Raw genomic sequence first — 25,161 nt, forward strand, 5'->3', positions numbered from 1 at the left:
TGACCTAAGGCATCATTCAAGCAAAGAGTCACAGTGTGTTTCTAACTTTTATTAAAAGAGTTCTGAGTACAAATAAAAAATTTAACTTGACATTTAGAAAAAAATTACTCTAAGGTTTGTTCATAAAGAGAAACCTGTTCTGTACATTTTAATCTCCAATTTAATAGTTTACATCATGGTGCTTCTAAGTCTATAACTTAATTTTAGGTTTAAACTTAATAATTTGTCTTGGTTTATGCTTTGCGGTTTTTAATCTTTGTATGCTTGGATTAAAACTTCCTTCGCTGAGGAAAAACGTCATCTTCATTATGTTCTCTACTCCTGCTGCTTTTGTCCCCAGGGGGGAAACTTAAAGGGTCAAAGTCTCCTTTGCCCGCAGCCAGAGAGCTCTGGTCACTTCTTTTAGAGGAAACGGTGCTGCTGTGACTGGCACCAAAGAGCTGTTCCATCAGATTAGCTTTTTTCTCTTTTCTTGTAGTTACATCTACACTGTCCTTACTGAGTTTTTCTATACTATTTGACTTCCCTGATGTTTTTGCAAATGAAGGCACATAGCTGCCAAATACAAGCTGATCTGGAGAGACTGGGCTTCTGCTATTTCCTGGACTCTGGCCGTCTCCATCTGAGGTTAAAAGCCTGATGTCTTGCAAATGATGGCTATTGAATAATCTCTCTGAGGATTCAGAGAACATGTATGTTTTGGGGCTTTTCTGCAGGGAGGACAGTTCAGATTGCAAATCTGGTAGCAATGGTAGAGAAGGAAATTTTAGATTCTGAGAATCTTGGAGTTCTCTGTTGATTCCATTCAGTTTAGCAAGTAGCAATTCTCTCTTCAGTCTTTCTTCTTCCTCTTCTTGAATTTGGTACAGTTTCGCTTGGTATCTTCCAGTTTCCAATGCTGGCTTGGATTCTCTCTTCAGCGTAGATGTCTTGTCTTTTTGATTTTTAGCAAGTTCTTCTCTTTCCCAGTCTGTATAAAATGAAATTTTACAGCAGTCAATATTTTTAAACTGGAAACCTCATCTCTCAAAACAAAACAACAGTCTTTATTTAATTTGGGTATTAATAGTATAGTGAAAAGGGACACCATGAATTTCATTTCTATACTTGATATTCTGGATTCAAAAAGAATTTGCTTAATCAATGTGTATTGTGTTTAAGCTTCACAATTCACATTTAAAGAAAAATTCTGTTCTTCAAATAAAGGGGTGGGGAAGAAGGTTCTCTGCCCATTTCTTATACCTGATATTATAGTGCTGCACACTGAATAAAGGGAGGTGGGATGGATGGAGAAAATACTTTTTTAAAAAACTTAAAAGTAAATTGAAACTCCTGACGTTACAGAGTGGGGGTGTCCAAAAATCTCCAGAGCCTGAGGGTTGGGGGATGGGGAAAAGGAAACAGCTTTTAAGATGCCTCCACATGCCTGTGGCTAGTGGCTAGTGTCTTTCTTACATAAATGGCTTTGATACTTCCAAGGCCCCAAGAAGATGGGAGGGGTTTTTGGACCAGGGAATGGTACAGAGAGCACACAGAGCCTGTACAAGGAACTGTGAATGGTTAGAACTGGTTACCGCGCCCACTGCAGTCAGGGATTTAAAATTATGCGGCAGACGTTTTAGCTAGGATCTCCATAGGGCTTTAAAAGGGCAAAGGGAGAACCATGCGTGATCCAGTGCAACATGGCACATGTTTTCCTGGACGGTTATACGGAGGCTGGTGACATCGTACCCCAGTTCCTAAAGGAGACAGCTGACAGATAAGGGATGGGGAACTTCTGGGCATGTTTTTGGCTTCTAGCCTTTTAGGGAGCAAGGGAAGTGCTGGGTCCTGTGCAAGAACAGGGCTCTGAGCTGAAGTGCTCACACTCCTCCCCAGGTTGGAATATTGTAAATAAAAACCTGTTTTCCTCAATACTACTTGTTGGGTTTTACACCAAGGCGCCACATGAAAGAAGCCCCTTTCGCTCTGTAACACTGATGTCATACCCTTAGAAAGACACATCACTTATGCAGTATGCCAACAGATGCATTAACCTGAATCTAAGAGAACACTTCAGATAAATCTCAAGCGAGGAACACTCTATTAATAAACAAAAAGGGTCTGTATTCATCAGTAATGTAGATCTCACAATATTTTTTTTAAGGCGAAGAAGCTATTCCAGATAAGAAAATGCTATAATGGACAATACTGTGTCAGCTGACAAAACTAGTATAGGCAGCCAATTAGAGAAATGGGTTGTAGCAAAGTCAAATTTCCTGAGGTAGACTACCATACCGCAATGACACAATGTAAGAGAATGTCCTTATTTTGGAGAAATAGACATGGAAATATTTTAGGGTATGGGCATGAGGTATACAACTTAATCTTAAACAGTTCTTTGGCTATTATTGCTGCTTTGCTCTAATTTTGATATTATTTCCAAATAAAAACATTTAAAATATTAAAAAATAGAAGAACACTATGTAATTGTAGTAAATGGCATACATTCTCACTGATGTCAGATCATTCCATATAGACTCCAGGGGGAAAAAAGTCAGTCAAAAAGGACAAGGAAAGTGACAGTCTATACTTTATTCCTTTTCCTGGAACCTAGACAGAATTGAACGTAACACCCGATTTTCTACTCTGTAGTTTAACATGAGAAAGCATCTCCCTTTGTGCATTAGCCAACAGTGATGTAAATATAGCTTCCATTCAACTGTTACATTGTTTTAAATACACACAAATATACATACATTAATTTACGTAACAATTAAGTCATGATTTTATGTTCCATTAACTTTAAAGGGAAAAAATTTTCTCTGTAAGCATCTACTATATAATTAACAGAATACATTCAAAGGCTTGGTCTCACCTATACCTTTAAGACATTTTATCCAGATGGAAATAAATTTATTCCTGAACTTCATTTCCAGTATCTGAAATCATGTGAGTTTGTTCACTGAACTTCCACACTAATGGTTGAACACATTAAAGATTTACTTTACAAATTAAAACCAAAGAAAAATTATAGGAATATATTCGGGACCTCATAATTCACTGATTTTAACTCTTGGGCTACTCTACACACTAGAGAGTTTCAAAGTCAAGCCAATAAAAACAGCTATACTTCAGCTATATCTTCATCATGCTTTAGTTAATACACAAAGAATTTCTTTTCCCTTTGTCTGAATTTTCTGAAGGTAGCTTTGTCGTTATTCCCTAACCCAAACTGCAACTGAAATACACTCTTCATTTTTTTTGCTTTCTTTAGTAACTTCATTCAAATGCTTGTGATTCCTGATAGAACCTTCCCTTAACACTGTATCAACCTTTTCTTGTTCTGTATATCCAAGTCATTCTTCACCTGGAAGGCATTAGGGGACGTTAACCCTTTCTTTCCCAAGGGATGCTGACTCATCACATGCTTAAACAAACTCTTACCATACTCCAGCTTCTCAGCCTCTTGTTTTAAAACATGGATTCCTTGACCTTTAACAAATTTTTCTTCTCTTTGCACAACTGGGTTTAGAATCCCTGTCTCTTCATGTTCATTTCTCTCTTCGGATTTCAGGTCCTATTACATGGTTTTTTAAAAAATGCAAGTTCACATGAAGAAAAGGAAAAGAAGCTACTTAAATATTACAGATTTATCTCCCATTAAGCATGATACCAACTAAGTTAGAAATTAAAGCAAATTTTCAGCTAATAAATTAATAAATCAGAAGTTACCACCCTTTGAAAGATGCTTCAAAAGCACACGTTTATTTACTTTATTTAAACTTTTAAAGAAGCATTTCTAAGCTATATTAAAACCAATATAATAGAAATAAAGTCACTACCCTACATAAAATTAGAGAGAAGTTTCAGAAGTATTCTTGCTTTGTACATTTCACAACAAAATCTGATTAATTCGGTTAACTGGAAACGCTATTAACCAACTATAAGGGCCAAATGAGATGGCATTAAACTAAAACACAGGCAGAGAAAATTACATGGAATCTTTTCATTTATACTAGGATATGAGTCTCACCTACACCTTTAGGCCAAAAGCCTTCAATTAATTAATTCTGTAATATTTAAATCAAGTAAAAAATATAACCTGAAATTCCTTGTTTCATATGGTTTCTTTCACGTGTATAATTTTTCCTAATGAAAGTAAAATATCTATTATTAGTAGACTTGTGTAGTAGAGCACTGTTCCCTAGTATCCATCTTCCCCTTCTTCCTTTTAGTTACAAATACCTTGAATTTTAGCAGAGCGTAGGGCTGCTCAACTGGAGACTATATTGACTGCCTCCCTTGCAGCTAGACAAGACTAATAGGGTATGAATGGAAGTATGTATATAATTTCTGATCACATTTGTAAAAGCAAAGACTGCTTGCCCTTCACCTCCTCATTTCTCCTTCTCATAAGGGTAGTGAGCCAGTTCCAAGCACAGAGATTAGGAGGGAAGAGCAATAAGACAGAGGATGAGTACCATGAAACAACACTTTCTGCCTCTTCTGGACTACCCTTTGACCTTCAGTCTATTATAAGAGAAAGAAACTTGTATTTTTCTTGAGCCATTGTATTCTGAGTCTCTTTCCAATAGCAACTTAGCCTGCACTTTAACACATTCTTGAGGCTCTATAAAATGTCATGATCAGTCCTAAGAACTTCATAAACTTAATGATTACTTATTCCCACAAACCTAAAAGGTAACACACCCCCATTTAATAAACTGGGGAAATTGAAGCTCCAAGAAGTCACACAACGAAAATGTCAGAACCAGAATTTAAAAAGCAATGCTAATCCTAAGGCTATACTCTTTTCTCGATATCAAGCTGCCTCCTATTGAAACTTATAAATACCAAATATTTTCATCACCTTAAAAGAATTACTTTGGGGAATTCCAGCCAAGATGGAGGCTTAGACAGACTGCACAGCTCACAATTTTAGCGCCGGGGAAAAATAAAGCCTCATTGCTTTTGACTGTGCAAACCAGTGAAGGTTGGGGCAGAGGAAGAAACAGCTGGTCTCTCAGCAGAGTCCGCTTGTTTAAAGGGCCCCACGGTCCTAAAACGTCCGCAGACCCACCGACCGTGGGAACAACAGCCAGGGAAACAACTAGAGAGGTGCCAGTCCCATACAGAAGTGGGAGAAGTTCCTGGAAAAGGGACGAGTGCTGAGCAAGTGGCATTGTTCCCTCTCGGAACCCTCCCCCACATACAGCGCCACAACGTGGTGAAATGGGTCGCCCTGTACTGACGAATCCCTAAGGCTCCGCCCCTTACAATGTAACAGGAGTGACAGTTCTACCTAAGAGACAGAAACAAACAAACACAGGAGCCTGTCAAGATGAGGAAACAGAGAAGTATGGCCACAAAGAGGGAATGGATCAAGGTTCCAGTGGGAGAAATAAGCAACAAGGAGATAGCCAACCTAACAGACTTGGAGTTCAAAACACTGGTGAGAAAGATGGTCATAGGCTTTACAGATATGCTTAATTATGGCAGACCCATAAAGGAAGAAGTGAAGGCTATGCTAAATGAAACAAAGGAAAATCCACACAAAACCAATGGCGAAGGGAAGGAAACCAGGGTTCAAATCAATGATTTGGAACATAAGGAGGAGGAAGAAAAAAAACAGTCAACCAGTGCAGAATGAGGAAACAAGAATTGAAAAAAACGAGAGGCTTAGGAACCTCTGGGACAACTTTAAACACACCAACATCAAAATCATAGGGGTGCCAGAAGGAGAAGAGGAACAGCAAGAAAGTGAAAGCTTAAGTGAAAAAATAATGAAGGAAAACTTACCAAATTTGGCAAAGGAAATAGATATATAAGTCCAGGAAGCACAGAGAGTCCCAAACAGGCTAGACTCAAGAAAGCCCACACCAAGACACATCATAATTAAAAAGCCAAAGGTTCAAGATAAAGGGAGAGTCTTAAAAGTAGCAAGAGAAAAGCAGAGAGTTACCTACAAAGGGGTGCCTATAAGACTGTCAGCTGATTTCTCAAAAGAAACTTTGCAGGCAAGAAGGGACTAGCAAGAAGTATTCAAGGTGATGAAAAGCAAGGACCTACAACCAAGATTACTCTATCCAGCAAAGCTATCGTTTAGAATGGAAGGACAGATGAAGTGCTTCCCAGACAAGGTAAAGCTAAAGGAGTTCATCATCACCAAGTCATTATTATATTTAATGTTAAAGGGACTTACGTACGAAAAAGAAGGTCAAAACTATGAACGTTAAAATGACAAGTTACAGCATCAACTACTGAATCTAAAAAATAAAAACAAAATCCAACTAAGCAAACCAGAATAGGAACAGAATCACAGGTATGGGGATCATTTGGAGGGTTATCAGCTGGGAGAGGGGAAGGGGAGAAATGTGGAAATGGTGCAGGGATTAAGAAGCATAATTTGTTGGTACAAAACAGACAGGTGCAAGTTAAGAATAATATAGGAAAGGATGAAGCCAAAGAACTTATATGCACAACCCATGGACATGAACTAAAGAGGGTGGGATTGCTAGAGGGAAGGGGGGTACTGCGCAGAGGGGAGCAAAGGGAATAAAATTGGGACTACTGTAATAACATAATCAATAAAATAAACTTTAAAAAAAGGAATTATTTTATTAGTTCACATTTTATCCTTTCAAAAAGACTAATTAACATTATATCTAGTCTCCATGAGAGTGTAAATATAGGAAGAAATACATCATATACAACTAAGTTGTTTAAATTAAAACAAAATTAATAAACAAAAAACTAGAGTACGCACAGGAACCAAATCAGTTCATCCTTTCTTTTACACAACAGGAGACCTCAGAGTCATGGGGAAACTTACAAGGCACGAAAATACAGAATTATGATGAAGTAAGTATGATGGCTCTCTAGTAGGTGTTTCTTTTGGATTTTAAACACTAAAGAGAAAATCTCGTAGAGAAAAGGGCGTTCCAGTAGTGAGAATACTAGTCTTCTTAAGTGAAGGTCCAACACAGACCCACTGTATGCACTTTAATTCGAATGGTATGAAGTCAGATTTCACTGCAATTACTTTGCTCAGCATTCAGCTAACTTGTAAAATTCTCCCCCCAGTTAAATGTAGTCAAATTCTAACAAATCATTTGAAAACTACTCTAATTTGCTTTTAAACTTAAAAGCAAGGAGGGTTTTTAGAGACTATCTAGGTACATACAAGGTGAGAAACTTAGAAAATAAAATTTTCTTCCCTTCTACCTTCAACCCAGAAGGTACAAACACGCTTAATAAAGCATTTGAAAGATGCAATGTGAACTAAGGTCAATCCAAAGGAATTTAATAAAAACATACAAATTGTTATCTGTCTCTTTGAAAGGCTAGTTGCATATTTATAGATATAGCATTAGTGTCACTGCTGAAATTTTAAAATCTTTGCTATTGTATTTTGGAAAAAACGTCAAACCTAGACTTTGGTACCTAATCATATTGCTAAACTCACCAAAGAAAGATGTTTGGGTTCCCATTTCTTTTCATAATACGTAACTCTTTCGGGTGTACTAGGAAGCTCTTCCAGCTTGGAGTCTTCACTGGTTTGTACTCCTTTTGTACACTGGTATGTAAAATCACATTGGCATGCAGCTACCATGGAAATTATAAAATAATTTTTCTAATTGTAGTTAATATTGCTAAAATATATGGAATTCAGCTGGTATAAATATTCACCATATAAATGAGGTAATGCACGTTTTGCTCAGCTCCATGACTACTCACATTAGTTTTCGTTTCTAGGATTTACTGGCAATTATGTAATTTGATGACAATTCTGACTGGTAAATCCTATTAAGCTTTTACAAAGTTTATGTTTTTAAACTTTTGTAATTTACAGAAGAGTGAAGTTATACTTTTGTTTAAAAAAAGATAAAGATATGCATAGCAATACCAAAGTATTTATGAGTGAAATAAAAGATCTGGATTTTGCTTTACAATACTCGGGAAAATATTTTTTAAAATAGCTAAAATAAGATTAGCAAAATGTATTAACTGTTAAAGCTAGCCGATATGTAAATAAAGGTTCATTATACTATAATCTCTAGTTTGGTGTGGGCTTATAAAGAAAACTTTTTAGAAATTACGTAAAATATAACTTCTATGAACTCAGGGTAAAAACTTGAGAATGTTGGAAGAATTTCTGAAAACTATTTAATATTAAATTAGTCAATAGTTTAAAGGAAAATTAAATTTATTTCAATGTAGTTCTTTCCCCTTTGCCTTCCTTTTATTTCAGAATGTATTTTGTTGCTAGTAATAGCTACCACATGTTTTTCAACAATAATAGCTACTATACCATTTTTTCTTGAAACATGTTCTTTTTCTTTCTTTGGAGAACACTTTGGTAGACGATTAGAATATATGTTTTTTGTGTCCAGTTCTCTCTCCTTTTCCTGAAAACAAACCCAGTACAATTAAGAACACAGACACTCAGTTTAAAAACGAACAGAAATCCTTCCCTTGTCAATTGGTATTTTACTTACCACATTGGAATATGCCTACTTCAGCTTCCCTTTGTATTTATCTAACTATAGAAAGGAATATCTCTAGGATATTTAGGACTGGGTAGAGCAATGACTCTCCCGACCAAGTCCAATATACACTCGCAGTCAAAAAAGTAAGAGGAAATAAGGCAATATTCATTTTCTACTCACTCCTTCCTGATAGCTAGTATTGTCTTACAGTTTTAGCAAAAAGACAAAAAATTAGTTAGCATCTCTCAAATGTTAGTTATAAATTATTAATGAGTTAAAAATTAAACCTTTAAAAACAAACACAAATGTTCTTGACCATTTTGGGGCTACAACTTTCTCTGAGAATTTGATTTAAAAAGTAAAAATTCTATGCAAGATAATGCATAAACACTAAATTTCGCACAAAATTTCAAACCATAAATGATCTCAGAAGAGAATTAAGAACAGCTGTTTTAACAAAACTAACTAATTTGAATGCTTCCTCTAAATACTTTGAAAATTAAAGGCATTATTTACAATAACTTTAAAATTAATTAATTATGGAGTTATCTGAGGAAGAAGACTGGATTATTTGGATTATTCAACCATGTAAGAGAAAAACTCCAGTTCCCATATAATTTATTTTCAGAATTTAAAAAATTATTTCAGTTATATAATTCCTCTTAGTGTATTCAATGTTTTATTTTTGATATGCGTTATAGTGATTATATCAACAAACCTTTTCCTGATAAGTGCTAAATATGGTGTTAGAATTTTGTAAATGATACTGTCCCACTTATAAATATGAAAGGTAACAGTGTTGTAAAAATATTGAGTTTTCATCTAATATATATTATAGAGAGAAATAATGAAATTTAAAGTAGAGTGCTCACCTGTAGTTTATGACGTAGTTGGTCCAGCTTGTTTTGAAGAACTTTATTTTCATCATGAGCATCAGACGCCCTTTTCCTTTCAGCAAGTAATTGCCGTTGGAAACTGTTTTCACTCAGTTCAAGGTTTTTCATTACTTTCTATGATATGTGTGCAAACACATAAAAATTGTACTTAAAAATAATCAAACAGCAAAATATTTCACTTAGCATCAAAATGATTTTTTAGAAGCACTGTACAAGACATACAAACCAGGCTGGGATTAGGTTTCTAAATAAAATAAACTGTGAAACAGACTGACAATTTAGTACTAGGCTATATTTCTTTCTTTGTTTTTCTCGATGACTTATAATTTCTTAAGCATTTGTCTGAGGCATGCCATATATGGATAGTCATTTAAGTTGGGAGCAAAAGACAACTAAAGGCCGTGATAAAAAACACGGGCTTTTGAGAATCATTGTTTGGGCAAACAGATACGAAGATAGCTGTGTAAAATTACACAGCACTATTCAAAGTGCAGAGATTACCTTGTAAAATATTTCTAAATAAAAAGAATAGGCATCTCCATGGTCTTCAACATGTTCCATGAAGTTTAAGAAATAATTTATGTTAAAATATTTTCTTTTAGGTGAAAACATCACAGTGGCGTGAGTCATTCTTTTTTCCTCTCCTCTGATTTACAACTAATTGGACATCCATAATGAACAAAAGTGCCCTTCTGCACAGCACAAGATACTCAAGAGATCCATCCATCTGTACACCCAAAAGTAGGTGGACTGCATCTCAGAGAAGGCTGCAGAACCAGGAGAGCGACAGTGGCACCACAGGTAGGTCGGCATGACCTTTCTGGCAGAGGATGTGGAGGGTGAAGGCAGTGAGTGGAAGGTCGGCCCTGCTATGCATGCTGAGGCTGGAGGAACCTGTTGCTCTCTCTGAAAGAGACCACAGTCACAGGTGGAGGAAAAGAAATGGAAGAAGGCAGACAAAGAGAGATGAAGGGATATGTTTCCTTCTGTGCACCCCAGGATATTGACAAAAGATCCACTGGAGGATCCCCCAACATGGGCAACACCCAAAGCTGCACACACCTCCCCTCACTATACTACCACCATATCTTTTTCTCCTCCAGTGTTTTTTGTTGTTGTTGTTGTTTTTTTTAATGCATGAGCTCCCAACTTGACTGGTGAGGTAAGAGAAAGCAAAATGTGTGCTATAGAGCCACCTTCTAGAAAAACAAAAGAAAACCTCCTAATTATGAACCTGCTAAACCGTTAGAATCAAAGTGAACAAAGGTATTCACTACTTCAAATGCAGCAGCAGAGGGACTTTTCATCAGAAACAATAAAAAAAAATATGGTAACATAATACCACAAAAAGAAAATGACAATTTCCTAACAATCACACCCCAAAATATGGAACATAGTGATCTCACTGATAAAGAATTCAAAATAGTTGTTAAAAAGAAATCTAACAAGATAAAGAAAACTCAAAGGCAATACAATGGCTTCAGAACAAAATTAATGGTAAAAGGAGTACTTTATAAAGATTGTGCAATTATGAAGAATGCTTTACAAAAAACTGGGAAGAGAAGAGATCAGATGAAAAAATATGCTAGCATAAGGATAGGAATTTAGGAATGATTCATGTGGAACAGGAGAACTAAGATCTTTTACAAGTGAAGAAACCTACAAGAACTGTCAGACTGCATTCAGAGAGCCAAAATTAGATTAATGGGTAAAGCAAAAGGAGGAGAGGAAAAAGGGAGCAGAGACTTAAATACATGAGAGTTGAGAAATTCTCAAACCTGAGAGAGAAACTGTACATTCAAGTCCATGAAGCTAATAAAAACACTACATTATCTCAACACAAAAAAAAGACCAAGTAAAAGTCAATGGCAAAGAACATATTTCAAAGGCAACGGAGTGGGAAAGAACACCTTGGGAACCCACAAAGGAACAACATTAGGCTATCGTAGAATACTCAGCAGAAACTCTATAAGCCAGGAGAGAGGGGAAGAACATATTCAAAGTATTGAAAGACTAAAATTGCCAGCCAAGAATACTCCAGCAGCAAAGCTACCCTTCAGATATGAAAAGGAAATAAGGTTTTTGCAAACAAAAGCTGAGGGGTTCACCATAACTAGACCTGCCTTACAAGAACTGTTGAAAGAAGCTCTTCAACTTGACATGACAAACAAACAAACAAAAAGTACACAAAACTGTAAGGCGATAGTCAAAATTGAAAAACTATAACATTTTTTAAGAACAGTATGTTAAACAATTATAGCATGAAGTTTAAAGGGAAAGAACATTAAAAATAACTATAACTACAACTTGGTAACAAAATCACAGCATGAAAGATAATTTGTGACATCAGAAATATAAGGGGGAGGATAAAAAGATGGAACATTTGATGGTGAATAAAAATAATTGGTGAATCTGGTCAAGATGGCAGTGTAGGCAGACATCAAAATTACAACTAAAATACAGAACCATCACCCAGAACTGTAAAAAAAACAAGCTAGGTGGAAGTTTGACAACTATGGAATTAAAGAAACCACATCCATTAAGATGGAGCTGGCAAACTGCTGGCATATCTGAGACTCCATCAACCTGGCTACCACTGTTTGACCCGCCTTGGAGCTCCCCAGAGACTCCACCCCACCCAATTTACAGGCCCGCCCAAGCTGCTTGTTCATATAAATGGCTGGTCTTGGCTTCACAACTTCCTAAATCCCATCCAACAAGCAACAGTTGGCCTCTCTGAGCTCAAGGCAGGGCAATACCAGCTGCCAGTTTAGATACACAGCTTGGCTTCACCTGGAAATCTCCAAGCCCAGCACAAGCAACAGCCATCTCAGATTGCTTTATAGCTCAGGAAGGGTGCCCCTGGCCAAATGCAGGTAGCGGATAACCTTGACCTGAATCACCCGGAAAACCCCAGGGCCAGCGCACCCAGTGGACAGCTACAGAGCATGCCAGAGCATCAGTACCCTGTCCCTGCACAGCTGATCCTCCACAGAAGGCGGAGGTTGGTGGTCGGTGGTCACAGCCAGTCCCTGCAGCTGACTGGTCTGGGTAAATCCCTCCCATTGATCTGCAACAGCAGCCAGGGCTCAACCAGGGGAGGCTGTGCCACTGGACCCTACAGGACACCTATTACGTTAGGTCATACTACCAAGACATGGTGTCAAAGCAGCCTTACCCAATGCACAGAAACAAGCACAGGGAGGCGGCCAAATTGAGGAGGCAAAGAAATATGGCCCAATGAAAGAACAGAACAAAACTCCAGAAAAAGAACTAAACAAAATGAAGATAGAAAACTAACACATGCAGAGTTCAAAATGATGGTGATAGTATGCTCAGAAATGATTGAGTATTGTCATCAAATAAAGGAAGAAGTAAAGGTTATAGAAAATGGAATAAAGACAAATATACAGGGAACCAACAGCGATGGGAAGGAAGCCAGGATTCAAATCCACAACTGGAACAAAAGGAAGAAATAAACACTCACCCAGAACAGAAAGAACTGAAAAAAAGGAGGACAGGATTAGGAACCTCTGAGACTAAGCTTTAAACATACCAACATCCAAATCATAGGGGTGCCCGAGTTAAACAAACAACAAAAAAAAAACTTCTAAGCAAATAAAAACGGATATACAACACGCAAATCTTGTGGCATGCAACCAAAGCACTTCTGAAAGAAAAATTTATAGCAGTAAACGAACAAAGAAACCAGAAAAACTTCAAATAAACAACTTAGCTTTACACTCCAATGAACCAAAGACAAGTTAATCCCAAAGTTAGAACAAGGAAGGAAAAAGTAAATATCTGTGATATGTAGCAGAAACAAAGGGAAGCAGCCAAAATGGGGAGATGAAGAAATGAAAGAGCAGGACAAAGCTCTAGAAAGAGAAAAACAATCTACCAGATACAGACTTTAAAACACTGATTATAAGGATGCTCCATTAACTTAGAGAAAGGATAGATGTACTCAGTGAGAACTTCAACAAAGAGATAGAAACCATAGGGGAAAAATAACAGAAATGAAGAATACACCCTGACCAGTGCAGCTCAGTTGGTTGGGCACTGTCCAAAAAGCAAAAGGTCATTGGTTTGATTCCCAATTAGGGTACATGCCTGGATGTGGATTCGGTCCCCAGTTGGGGTACATATGAGAGGCAACCAACTGATGTGTCTCTCTCACATCAATGTTTCTCTCCCTCTCTTTCTTCCTCCCTTTACCCTCTCTCTAAAATAAATAAATGAAATCTTAAAAAAGAAATATAGAATACAATAAATGAAATGGGATATACGGGAGGGAATCAACAGCAAATTAAATGAAGAGGAGGACTGAACCAGGAATCTGTAACAAGGTGGAGGGAGACACCCAATTGGAACAGCAAAAAGAAAAACAACTGAAAAAATAAAGACAGTTTAAGGTACCTCTGGGATAACATCAAGTGCACGAAAATTTGAATTATAGGAGGACCAGAAGAAGAGAGAATAGGAATTCAAAACCTATCAGAAGACATAATGACCGAAAACATCCCTAAACCTGGATAAGAAAATAGACATACAAGTCCAAGGAGCTCAGAGAGTCCCAAACAAGATGAACCCAAAGAGGCCTACATTCAACATATCATAAATAAAATGCCAAAGTGAGACTATTAAAAGTAGCTAGAGAAAAGCAGTTAGTTACAATGGAGCTTCCCATTAGACTATCAGCAAATTCTCAACCCAAACTTTGCAGATCAGAAGGTACTGACACAACCAAGATTACTCTACCTAGCAAGGCTATGAATTAGAATCCAAAAGTAGATAAAGAGTTTCCCAGACAAGAAAAAGGTTAAGGTTTTCATTACCACTAAACCAGTATTACAAGAAAAGTTAAAGGAACTTCTTTAAGTAGAAATGATGAAACATATAAGAAAATAGAGGAAAGAAAAAATTTTTCACTGGCAAGGACAAACACTTAATAAGCAGTAGATTAACCCATTATATAGTACAAAGGTTAAGAGGCAAAGTAGGAAGATCATGTGTAATTATAACAATAAATTAAGAAACACACAAAAGTAAAAAATAATGAAAACACAAACATGGAGGAGGTGAGTAAAATAATGTAGTGATTTCAGAATGTGCTGGAATTTAAGCAATAATCACCTTAAAATGCACAGATATAAACATAGCTTGGAATCTGTGAAGCACATGGTAACCACAAACCAAAGTCTACAGGAGATATACAAGAAATAAATAGAAGGAATCCAGACCAACACGACAGAAAGTCATCAACATACAAGAGAAGAGAACAAGAGATAAGAAAGGAACAGAGAAGAATTACAAAAATAACCAGGAAACAATTAACAAAATGGTACCTGGCACAAATTACTTTAAATGTCAATGGATTAAATGCTCCAATCCAAACATATAGAGTGGCTGAATGGATCAAAAAACAAGACCTGTACTTATACTTCCTACAAGGGTCCCACTTCAGATTGAAAGACACACAGAGACTGAAAATAAAAGGATGGAAATAGACATGTCATGCAAATAGACATCTTTAAAAAAGCTGGTGTAGCAATACTTCTTTCAGACAAAATAGACTTTAAAACAAGGGCTGTTAAAACAGATAAAAGGGCATTTCATAAAGGGATCCATCCAACAAGAGGATGTAACTCTTGTAAACATCTACACACCCAACATAGGAACATCTAAATGCATAAAGCAAATATTGACAGATATAATAGGAGAGATCAACAGTAATGCAGTCATAGTAGGGGACTTCAACACCCCATGGAGATCAATATGGAGATCATTTGAACAGAAAATCAACAAGATAAAAAGTTGTCTTGAACTAAGTGGCTCGGTTGGCGAAATATGGGGTGGTCTGTGGGCTTCACTTTAAAACTGGTTTCTCTTTTCTATTTTAATGGCTTGGACGAAAGAGCCCAGATGTCTGAGAGTGGGGAAACCTAAAATATTTCCCTCAGCCCAAACTTAGTGGGCAAAAAAGTTTTGGACAGGTGAGATGTGTCTGGCACACCTTCCTCCAAGGAAGTCCTTTTTTACCCTAATGTGGGACGTTGAAAAATTATTTCCTGCCTTTTGTCATCTAGTGGTTACGGACTGAATGATGTCTTTTAACCCTGTTGCCAAATCTGTTGCCCCCAGAATACAACAAGAATGCCAGCCTGTTAAACCAAGCACACCGTTGTCTGGGGATAGCCAACTGACCTGGAATCTGCATGATCCTTCCCCATGTGGGAAGGCCACCCTACACTCCACACCCCCACTCTTATTAGGGATTTCTGGACCCAAGGGTAGGTTGGACAATGACCATGTCCAGCTTGAAGCAGCTAGAGGAGCTTGAGACCTTCGCCCATTGTCCTTTATAAGATTAAAAAGGGTTTTAAGTCTGAGAGGGAGGGATTGTTATTTTTTATTGCTAAAATAATTAATTGTTTTTTAAAAAAAGAAGAAGAAGAAGAATATATGAAAGGGTGAAGCGGGAGAGCTTGTATGTACGACCCTTGGGCATGGACTTGGGGGAGGGATTGCTGGGGGAGGGGGGTGCTGGGCGGAGGGGAGCAAAGGGGAAAAAATTGGAACTATTGTAAAATATACTTTAAAATATACTTAAAAAAAAAGAAAAATGTAGTCTTAAATGACACATACATTTAATTGATATTTTAAGTGACACAGACACTTAATAATATTTTGGGAGGATTTCAGCCCAAAGCAGCAGAACAATACATTTTTTTCTAGTGTAAATGAAACATTTTCCAGGATAGACCACATGATAGGCCACAAACAAATGTCAATATTTAAGAAGATTTAAATCATATCAGAAGTCTTCTCCAATCAAAATGGCAGAAAACTAGAAATCAAGTACAAGGAGAAAACTGAAAAACACACAAACACTTGGAGACTGAATAACATGTTACTAAACAACGAATGGGTTAATAATGAGATCAAGGAAGAAATCAAAATATACCTGACACAAATGAAAATATAAACATAATGGCCCAAAATGTAGAGGACACAGTAAAAAAATAGTTCTTAAAAGGCAATATACAGTAATACATGCCTACCTCAAGTAACAAGAAAAATCTCAAATAGACAATCTAACCTTAAACTTAAAGGAATTAGAAATAGAACAAACACAGCCCAAAGTGAATAGAAGAAAAAATAATAAAGATCAGATTGGGAATAACAGAATAGAAAAAAGAAAAAGAAGAAAGAAGGAGAAGAAGATGGAAAAGAAGAAGAAAATATCAATAAAAACCAAGTACTGGCTCTTTCGAAAGATAAACAAAAGTCACACATCTTTAGCCAGACTCATCAAGAAAAAATGAGAAAGGGTCCAAATAAATAAAATCAGAAATGAAACAGAAGTGACAACTGACATCAAAGAAATACAAAGGACTGTAATGAAATAATAGGGAACAATTACGTACCAGTAAATTTTACCACCGGGATGAAATGGATAAATTCCTAGAAACACACAATGTTCCACGGCTGAATCAGGAAGAAACAGACAATGTGAACAGACAGATAACTACTACCAAAATCAAATCAGTAATCAAAAAACTCCCAACAAACAAAAGCCCTGGGTCAGCTGGCTTCCCAAGAGAATTCTACCAAAGATTCAAAGAAAAAAAATTAGTACCTATCCTTCTCAAACTATTCCAAAACACTGAAGAGGATGGAAGGCTCTCAAACTTATTTCACAGGGCCAGCATTAACCTGTTCCAAAACCGGACAAAGACTCTACTAAAAAAAAAAAAATTGGAGGCCAATATCCCTGATAAACATAGATGGGGCAAATATCCTCAAAAGTATATTAGCAAACCAATTTCAGCAATACATTAAAAATATCATACACCTAGATTAAGTGAGATTTATTTCTGGGATGCAAGGTTGGTTCTATATCCTCAAATCAATTAACATGATACACCACATAAACAAAATGAAGTTTAAAAATCACATAATCATATCAGTAGATGCAGAAAAGGCATCTGACAAAATCTCACTTCCATTTATGAGAAAAGCTCTCAGCCATGTACAGTAGGTACCTCGGTACTCGTTGTTAATTCGTTCCAGAACTCATGATGAGTGCCAAAAACGAGGAGTAACCAATGGTGAAGCATTTTCTCTTGTGGGGCGGCGCTGTGACTCATACAAGTTCTAGCAAGTGCAACATCCTGAGCCAAGAGCAGAGTGCCGGAACATTTTTTTCTCATCAAAATGTGACAAGTACAGTGTTTGACAAATTCTGAAGCCAACAAGAACCGAGGTATGACTGTATTAAAAACACCTAATATATTACAAAAAGCTAATTTATTTATAGTTATGACTTCCCTTTGCTCAGAGAGCTCTCAGCAAACTTTATTCCCATGGTTTTTCCTTACCTTTGCTTTCCAAACTACATGCCAATTATTAGCAATTCTAGCCTTAACCCAGGTCTTCCGTTTGATACACATATATAGCAGGTAATTTCTAATATAAGTTCCCTGTGTAACAGTTATGGGGTAGTAGTACCTTTTCCTCTTTCAAGAAAAAAAAAAACAAACGTTTAAAAAACATCTGCAGTATTTTCAGACTAGTAACTCAACATTCTTCCACCCACCTCTCATATCAGTTTTCATTTGGGGGAGTAAGGGCACACCTGCTCCAAAAGATGTTTTCCAGAAATGTTCAAAAAAATAAAAACAAAGTATTGCTCATGTGGCATTTCCTATACAATAGTCCCAAAATGGCAGTTTCAAACACTGTAGCTGTTATACAGTATTTTCAATTTAGAGAAACAATCACATAAACAGTGTATTTCCCCCAAATAACGATGATCCACAGAATTAAACATTCATCCATTAACTTCTGGCCCTTAATGTATACAGTCTTTTGCATCTTTCTCTTAAAAATACAATGTTTAATTTTTCCTAATCTCTGAGGAAAATAATTCTAAAAAAAAAGTCTTCGTTTCCAAGCAAATCATGAACTTCAATAAGCTACCTTACTAGAGCACATTAAACGCCCAATGAAAAATACAAGACAGCACAATTAGAAGCTGTAGAAATTTTACCTTGATTCTTTTTTCACTGTTGGCTAATTTTAACTCTGCTGCAACTACTTTCTTTGCCAAATCATCTCGTTCAGGTAGGTGTCTAGCCTCAGAGGTCTTTTTGAATTTCTGTAGGGAACATTTTGTCCTACACAGTTCATCTTCTGTTTCTTTCAACCTTTTCTCAGTCGCCTGTTCTTTCACTTGAGCTCTTCTTAAGAGTTCTTTGAGTGCTGTAATCTCATTATTATGACGAGCAATAAGTTGTGAGACTTCATCTCCTGTATATTCAAATTTATTCAGGGTTTTCTCAAGTCTGTATTGAAGCCTTTTCAAAGTTTTATTTTCTTTTAGCGCCTCAGTTAATTTGACCCGGACTTCAATTATTTCATTCCGCAATTTATTGATTTTTAGCAGTCTTGCAGAAAGAACCTGTTCTGTACCAAGATCAGTACCTTTCCGAGGTGGTTCCCTACTGAGGCTCTGAGAGCAAAATCCCACTCCTTTTCTGTTTGGTGGGCCCTTAGGACTTGGTTTCCTAGGGGCTAAAAAAGAAACAATAATAATGTGAAGTGAAAGCTGTACCAAATGTAGCACTACTTTTCATCCTAGCAGGTGGATACGTATCATTCTTTAGTTATTTTGTTCCTTAAAATATGATTTTACAATATTTAGTTAAATATCAGATTTTACTTAGAGCTCTTAATATAATGTTTTTATTAAGAAAGGTTTGGAATCTTTTCTGAAAGTTCAAGAATATTCTGATCCATCAAAATTATACCACAATAGTTTATAGGGAATTATTTTATATTAGGATTTACCATATTTAACTTTACAGTAAGATGACAAGTCAGAATTCAAACCTGGGCTTCATCAAAATTAGCATAGTGCCTAATGAACAATAGACAAAATACTGTGATATTCAAGTAATTTGTGCCAAGATATTTGGCCAAGATCATCATTTGAAATGTGGAAGTGTAAGTTTTCTCTAAGTTAATTAGAACTCTTTTTCTTTATTTGGTGAAATAGGATGACAACATGTATAGTCAGAAAATTTGGGTTTGGGATTCAGATTTACCACTAAATAACTCCTTGGGCAATTCAACTAAACCTTTCCAGGTCCATTTTTCCGACCATGGAATGAGGATACCACCACCTACATAATTATACTGTTCTGAAGATTAAATCAAGTATACTTGTAAAACAAAATTCTCCATAAATATTCTGTGTCAGTAATAAGAACTTCAGCAGTACCAATGTAATTCTAAATGCTTTCTCGGGGGCTTTCTTTAGTGTGATGTTCATTTCAAAAATATCTGACATAATTTGAGGACAAGATAAAAACTAAACACTACATCCTAAAAATATAAGCATATGAAATCCTTAAAGTGTACTTATTACATTTCAACATTTCACAAAATTCTGGAATGTTATTATTTTTACTAAAAGCTCATTAAACTTAGGCCTCCATATACAGAACACCTGCCTTTTAAAAAAATGCTTCTGGACACCGGCCACACTTCAGAATAATGAACTTTAAGCTCCAAGGTAACTGCATTTTTTTTTTTCCAAGAAGGAACTGCATTCCAAAGTAATAAAGGAAAAAAAAGAAAAGAAAAACTAGAAAATCCAGCCTTTCCCTACTTACCTCACCTGCGATGAATACCCTAATTCCATTATGTAAACAAGCAAAGATTAGCAGGTATCATTTGCAATTGAACATAAAGCTTCATTTAAAAAGACAGATTGTAAAGAAAGTGTTTTGAATGTATACTGATTTGGAATTTCAGCTCTAATAATGCTTGAATACATCAAAGGAAATGGTAATAAAAATAAATGAGAAAAAACCTACTTGCAACTTCAAAATTATACTATCCAATGTTAGCCCCACACAGCTACTGAGAAATCTGAAGTATAGGTAGTACAAACAGATACGCCACAGCTGTGAAATGCACATTGGAATTCAAACACTTCTGTCTTCAAGATGAATGCAGAGTATTTCAAACACAAGGTTTTATATAAACTATATTTAGTGACATTTTGGGTAAGTTAGGTTAAATAAAGTATATTAAAATTTAGTTCACCTGTTTTTAAAATGTGGTTACTAAATAATATAAAATTGTATGTGTGGCTTGCATTTGTGACTTGCATTGTATTTCCACTGTGACTTGCATTGTATTTTTAAATCGGACAGTTCATCATTTCAATTTTCTTTCTTTTCCAACAAACTGAATTAACAGAGTTTGGGTATTTGTATGATATTATGGAGTATATACTCAGCTCTTGGAATGACAGAAACTTTATACATAAAATGATTATACAGAGAGATAAATGTTAATCATTCCAAATCTCTGAATTTTATGTAAAAAGTTACATCGCTCTACAAACAAAATTTTCTCTCAGCAGAAATTTGTTTATTTAAAAGTTGAAGCCTATGTAAGAATCAGGATAAAAATTTTCAGTCAGACAGAAAAGGCTATCACAACCAACTTCTTGACATCCTAAAAATCTGAACATTTACTTTCAGCATATTCTGTTTGTATGACTACAAACTAATAAAAGTATGCTTAATTTGAACTCAAAAATTTTTACCAGTTTTCATCAACCTTTTTTTACTTTAATTTTAAAGCTATCAAGACGAAATGTAGTGCTAATAGGGTGAGAAGAAATATGACTGACTGCCATGGATATTATTATTCATCTGCTCCTTAAGTCACCACCAAAAACAAGAATGAGAAAATAATGCCTCTTTTTCTTACTTCAAGAATTAAAAATAAAATATGACATTTAAAAAATGTTGTAAAGATAAACTATGTAGCTACCAAAAACTTAAGATGTTTATTTTACTGATAAAACAAGTAGAATAAATGTGTAATATACAAACATGCATAATTATTAAACTACTGTTAAATTTTGTCATATACATAACTTGTGATGGAACACAATTTTATTTTTTAAAATAATAAAATGTGCTGAAATAAAAAGGAGAAAGAATTGCTACCAACCACGCAAATCTGTGAATTCAAGTGTTCAAGATACTGTTTTAATCACGTTTGTTCTTTCCTTAGTTTAGTCTACACTGGTGATTGAAGCATAAACCAAGGGACTTTAACTTAGTGTTTAAGGAAAGGTGTTAATTCGGTCCTGTTGCTTGATCTAGGATAGACAAGTTACCATAGATTCTAATTCGGAAGACAATGCAAAGCAGAAAACTGTACGTCAGATTGAAGACCATAATTGAAATTCTTATAGGTGATGTTAGCATTTTTTCACAGCTTTTTCTCAGTGATCTTTTCAAATAAGATAAGGCTTAAAAAGTTCTGACTCCTTAATTGTGTGGACTCTGAAACTGCCCTGGGGAAGGAATGAAAAAAATCAAAGAATTCCTACCAATAAATCCCTAAGTATTTAAGTTACTTATTGGGAATAAATAAGCATTTTCCAATATTTAATCCTAAAGTCTGTTTGTTTTTAACTATATAGAGCAAAAGTTTAATATCAGATTATGCTCTTAACCACAAAATCAAAACAAGAGGCTCACACTGAGACAGACTTGGAGGAAGAGGCCAAAATCCTGCAGCACTGCACTGTCCAAAAAAAAAAAAAGGAAAAGGGAGGAAGAGAGTGAAGGAAGGACTGGCAGACTGGCAGACTAGCACCCAATTGATAAAAATATGAGCATCTCTGAGAAGTGAGATCAGGGATCCATGAAAGGGCTGTTTTCAAAAGAAACATATTCTTGTAGGTTTTTTAGAAAGCAAATATTACTTTGCAAAGTAAAAATCTATATAGGCAATTTTAATTATACCCCTACTTAAATCTTATCAATGACTTAACTATTCCCCCACAGTAACGATCAATGTATTAGCATAGGATTCAAGCTGTTGTTTCATGATCTGGCCCCTGTTTTCCTTTCCAGATTTCAATTTCACCACTCCATGCCTTGCAATGTCCACTCCCACCATTCCAAGCTACTGCTGTTACAGCTGTGCCGCATTTATTAATGCACACTATAACCACTTCATTTAACTTAGCTCATTTTCTATGGTGTACTTGTGGTACTCACACATTTTATTACTAAGTACACACTGGGGTTTTCTTCACCGGGGATTTAAGATGCAGAGATTTCTAGAATATTACGTAGTCAAATGTGTATTAGTACCAGTTCCACCCTAGTAACACTTTAACCAGAAAAATTATTTCTAATTACTAATCTTGCATCCATTATAATACAGTTAAATAGAAAACAGACTGGTGATCTCAAGTCCCAAATTCTATTTCTAGGGTTAATTTGAACTTTTGCAGTAAACACTGCATTACTAGGGGAATTAATTTTACTCAGTGAAAAAGAATTGCCCCTTAACCATTTTATAGCAATACTTTTCACTACTTCTTAAAAATGAAGACAAATTAAGGTACAAACATTTTGATATGTTTTTACCTTTACAGTACTGATAAAACTCCAAAACAAGCATTTATGTAGGAAGAAAACAAAATGCTGAGCCTTAATTACGGTTCTTTCTTTTGTATACAGAATGACTTTGAATATAACAAAGGCTAATGCACAACACCATGAGCAACACTTAAATTAAAAAATATATATTCTATTTAAAATGTAAATTAAGCTGTTCCATGCTTATATTAATATACATAAGAATAACAGAGTTTGCTTCATACAAGCTTTCCTAAGTAATCAAAAGGAGTCTTCTAGGTCTACTGGATTCTCTTAAAGAATGCTTACCTTGGTGATGCACTTGGCTATTTGAAATTTGTCTTTTAGGATGTTTTCCCTTGATACTCATAGGTGTGGAAAGACTGACCAGTGATGACTGGCCAGAAGACTGTGGTGTAGTTCCAAAATCAGATGAATAGTAACAGTAATGGTGTTCGCCTGTCTTACGTTCTTGGTCAGTATCTGGACTTCTTTCTCTTTCCCCCATGGTTTTGAAAATAAATCTATTCACATAATTTCACAGATTCTTTCTTCCAGAAAAATCCATGAGAAGTCTGAGGAACACTTTCTAGAGTCTTTAGATCCTCGTGAAAATATTTATATCTCTTCAATTTGTTTTCTCTATATCTCTGTACTCCACAATTCACATTAACAAGCAGAAGAAATACTTTTTTCCTCTACAGTTAGGGAAGGGAGAAGGAAACTCATCATATTTCATGAAATAGATTTCTACAGTTAATTACAATGAAAGATACTAAAAGCTAAATAATATACTACTTACAATTTTAAAAAGAGGCTATAATTTAATTTGTCTATATTTTAAGTTATTTACAATATTTGGAAAAAGTCTCTCATAGTTAAGAAAGAGAACATGTACAGTACCTGACATATAACTGCTTCTGAATAAATGTTAACTGTATTTGACCCCCTTGAATATTAAGATTTATAATAAATACAAAAGCTGATTTTTAACAGGTGAATAATGATCAAATAACCAGTGTTTTTTTTTGTGGGGGTGGGGGGGGTCAGTGTGGTGGGCTGGTAAAGAACCAGCCTGCTAATAAGAACAAGGAAAAATAGATCTAAGATTGACTACATAAAAATGTAAAACTAAAGTATGTAAATGTTAATCAAATTAAAACACTTGATGAAAAACACTTGCAACACAACAGGAAAATGGTTACCATCCTTAACACATAAATAACCCATTCCACCCCATAAGAAAAATAGGAGGCCAAAAATTAAATGGCGAAATATTTATATGTTAAGACCTGTAGCAGGCAATACAAATAATAGGCACATAAAAACATTCAACCTCAGCCCTGGCTAGTGTGGCTCAGTGGACTGAACACCGGCCAGGGAATCAAAGGGTTACTGGTTCGATTCCCAGTCAGGGAACATGCCTGGGTTGTTGGCCAGGTCCCTGGTGGGGGGAACTCAAGAGGCAACCACACATTGATGTTTCCACCCCTCTCTTTCTTACTCCCTTAAGCTCTCTCTAAAAATAAATAAAATCTTAAAAAACAAAATTCAATTTTAATACCATTTTTAAACCTATCAAATTATTAAAGACTTTTCGAAACAACACTCCATGCTGCCACAATAACTCTCAAGAAGAGCCACAGCATTTTTTGAAAAATCACTGGCAAGATAAATTAAAATTTTAATTATGCTTTTAATCTTTGATCTAATAATTCTATTACTGGATACCAAAATAATAGCCCTAAAAATGGGAGAGAAGTTATACGCATGTGTTTAATGCAGAATATTAAAATAAAACAAAAAAGTAACCTGAATGTCTAATCATTGTGTAATAATTAAGAACAACATTGTAAAAATCAATACAAGCATAGTATCATGCAGCTGTTAGAAATGTTTACAAAAAGTCAGTCTTAACAAGAAAAGTCTTTATACTATTACAGTAAAGAAAAAATTCAAATGGGTATACACAATATGATCTCGACTATATATATTCATTAAAAAAATACTGAGTGTTTAATCTCAATTCAGGAACTGAAAAAAATTTTCGAAGTAAACGGTATATATACACCAAAATACTGTCTGTCGGGCAACATGAATTTTAGATGATTTTATTTCTCTCTTAATTTATTTTTATTTTTAAAACAATAAAATTAATTTTTATAATTAGAATATTTTTTAATAATTAGAAGAAACGAAAATCCTATTGATGAAATTAGTGTTAAAACTGTAGTGGTTCTAGTAACATGAAAAAAGACACAACACAAGGCAGCACTACTACTATTCACTGCAGCACTACTGTAGCAGTTAAGGACTAAAACAATCAAA

General features: G+C 35.5%; 1 pseudogene across 1 annotated transcript; it reads right to left on the reverse strand.

The window, feature by feature from the left end:
- Positions 1–67: 67 nt before the first annotated feature.
- LOC150007370 (lebercilin-like) lies at positions 68–23,353 on the reverse strand (annotated as a pseudogene). The gene is made up of 7 exons (XR_016512025.1): positions 23,143–23,353; positions 18,423–18,946; positions 9,344–9,481; positions 8,294–8,390; positions 7,448–7,587; positions 3,427–3,559; positions 68–970 (listed from the first exon to the last, which is right to left on the reverse strand). The product of XR_016512025.1 is annotated as a lebercilin-like (transcript).
- Between the last annotated feature and the right edge of the window lie 1,808 nt (positions 23,354–25,161).

This window comes from Furipterus horrens, unplaced genomic scaffold, assembly GCF_987537825.1.
Source record: "Furipterus horrens unplaced genomic scaffold, mFurHor1.1.pri manual_scaffold_6, whole genome shotgun sequence".
Taxonomy (NCBI): Eukaryota; Metazoa; Chordata; class Mammalia; order Chiroptera; family Furipteridae; genus Furipterus; species Furipterus horrens.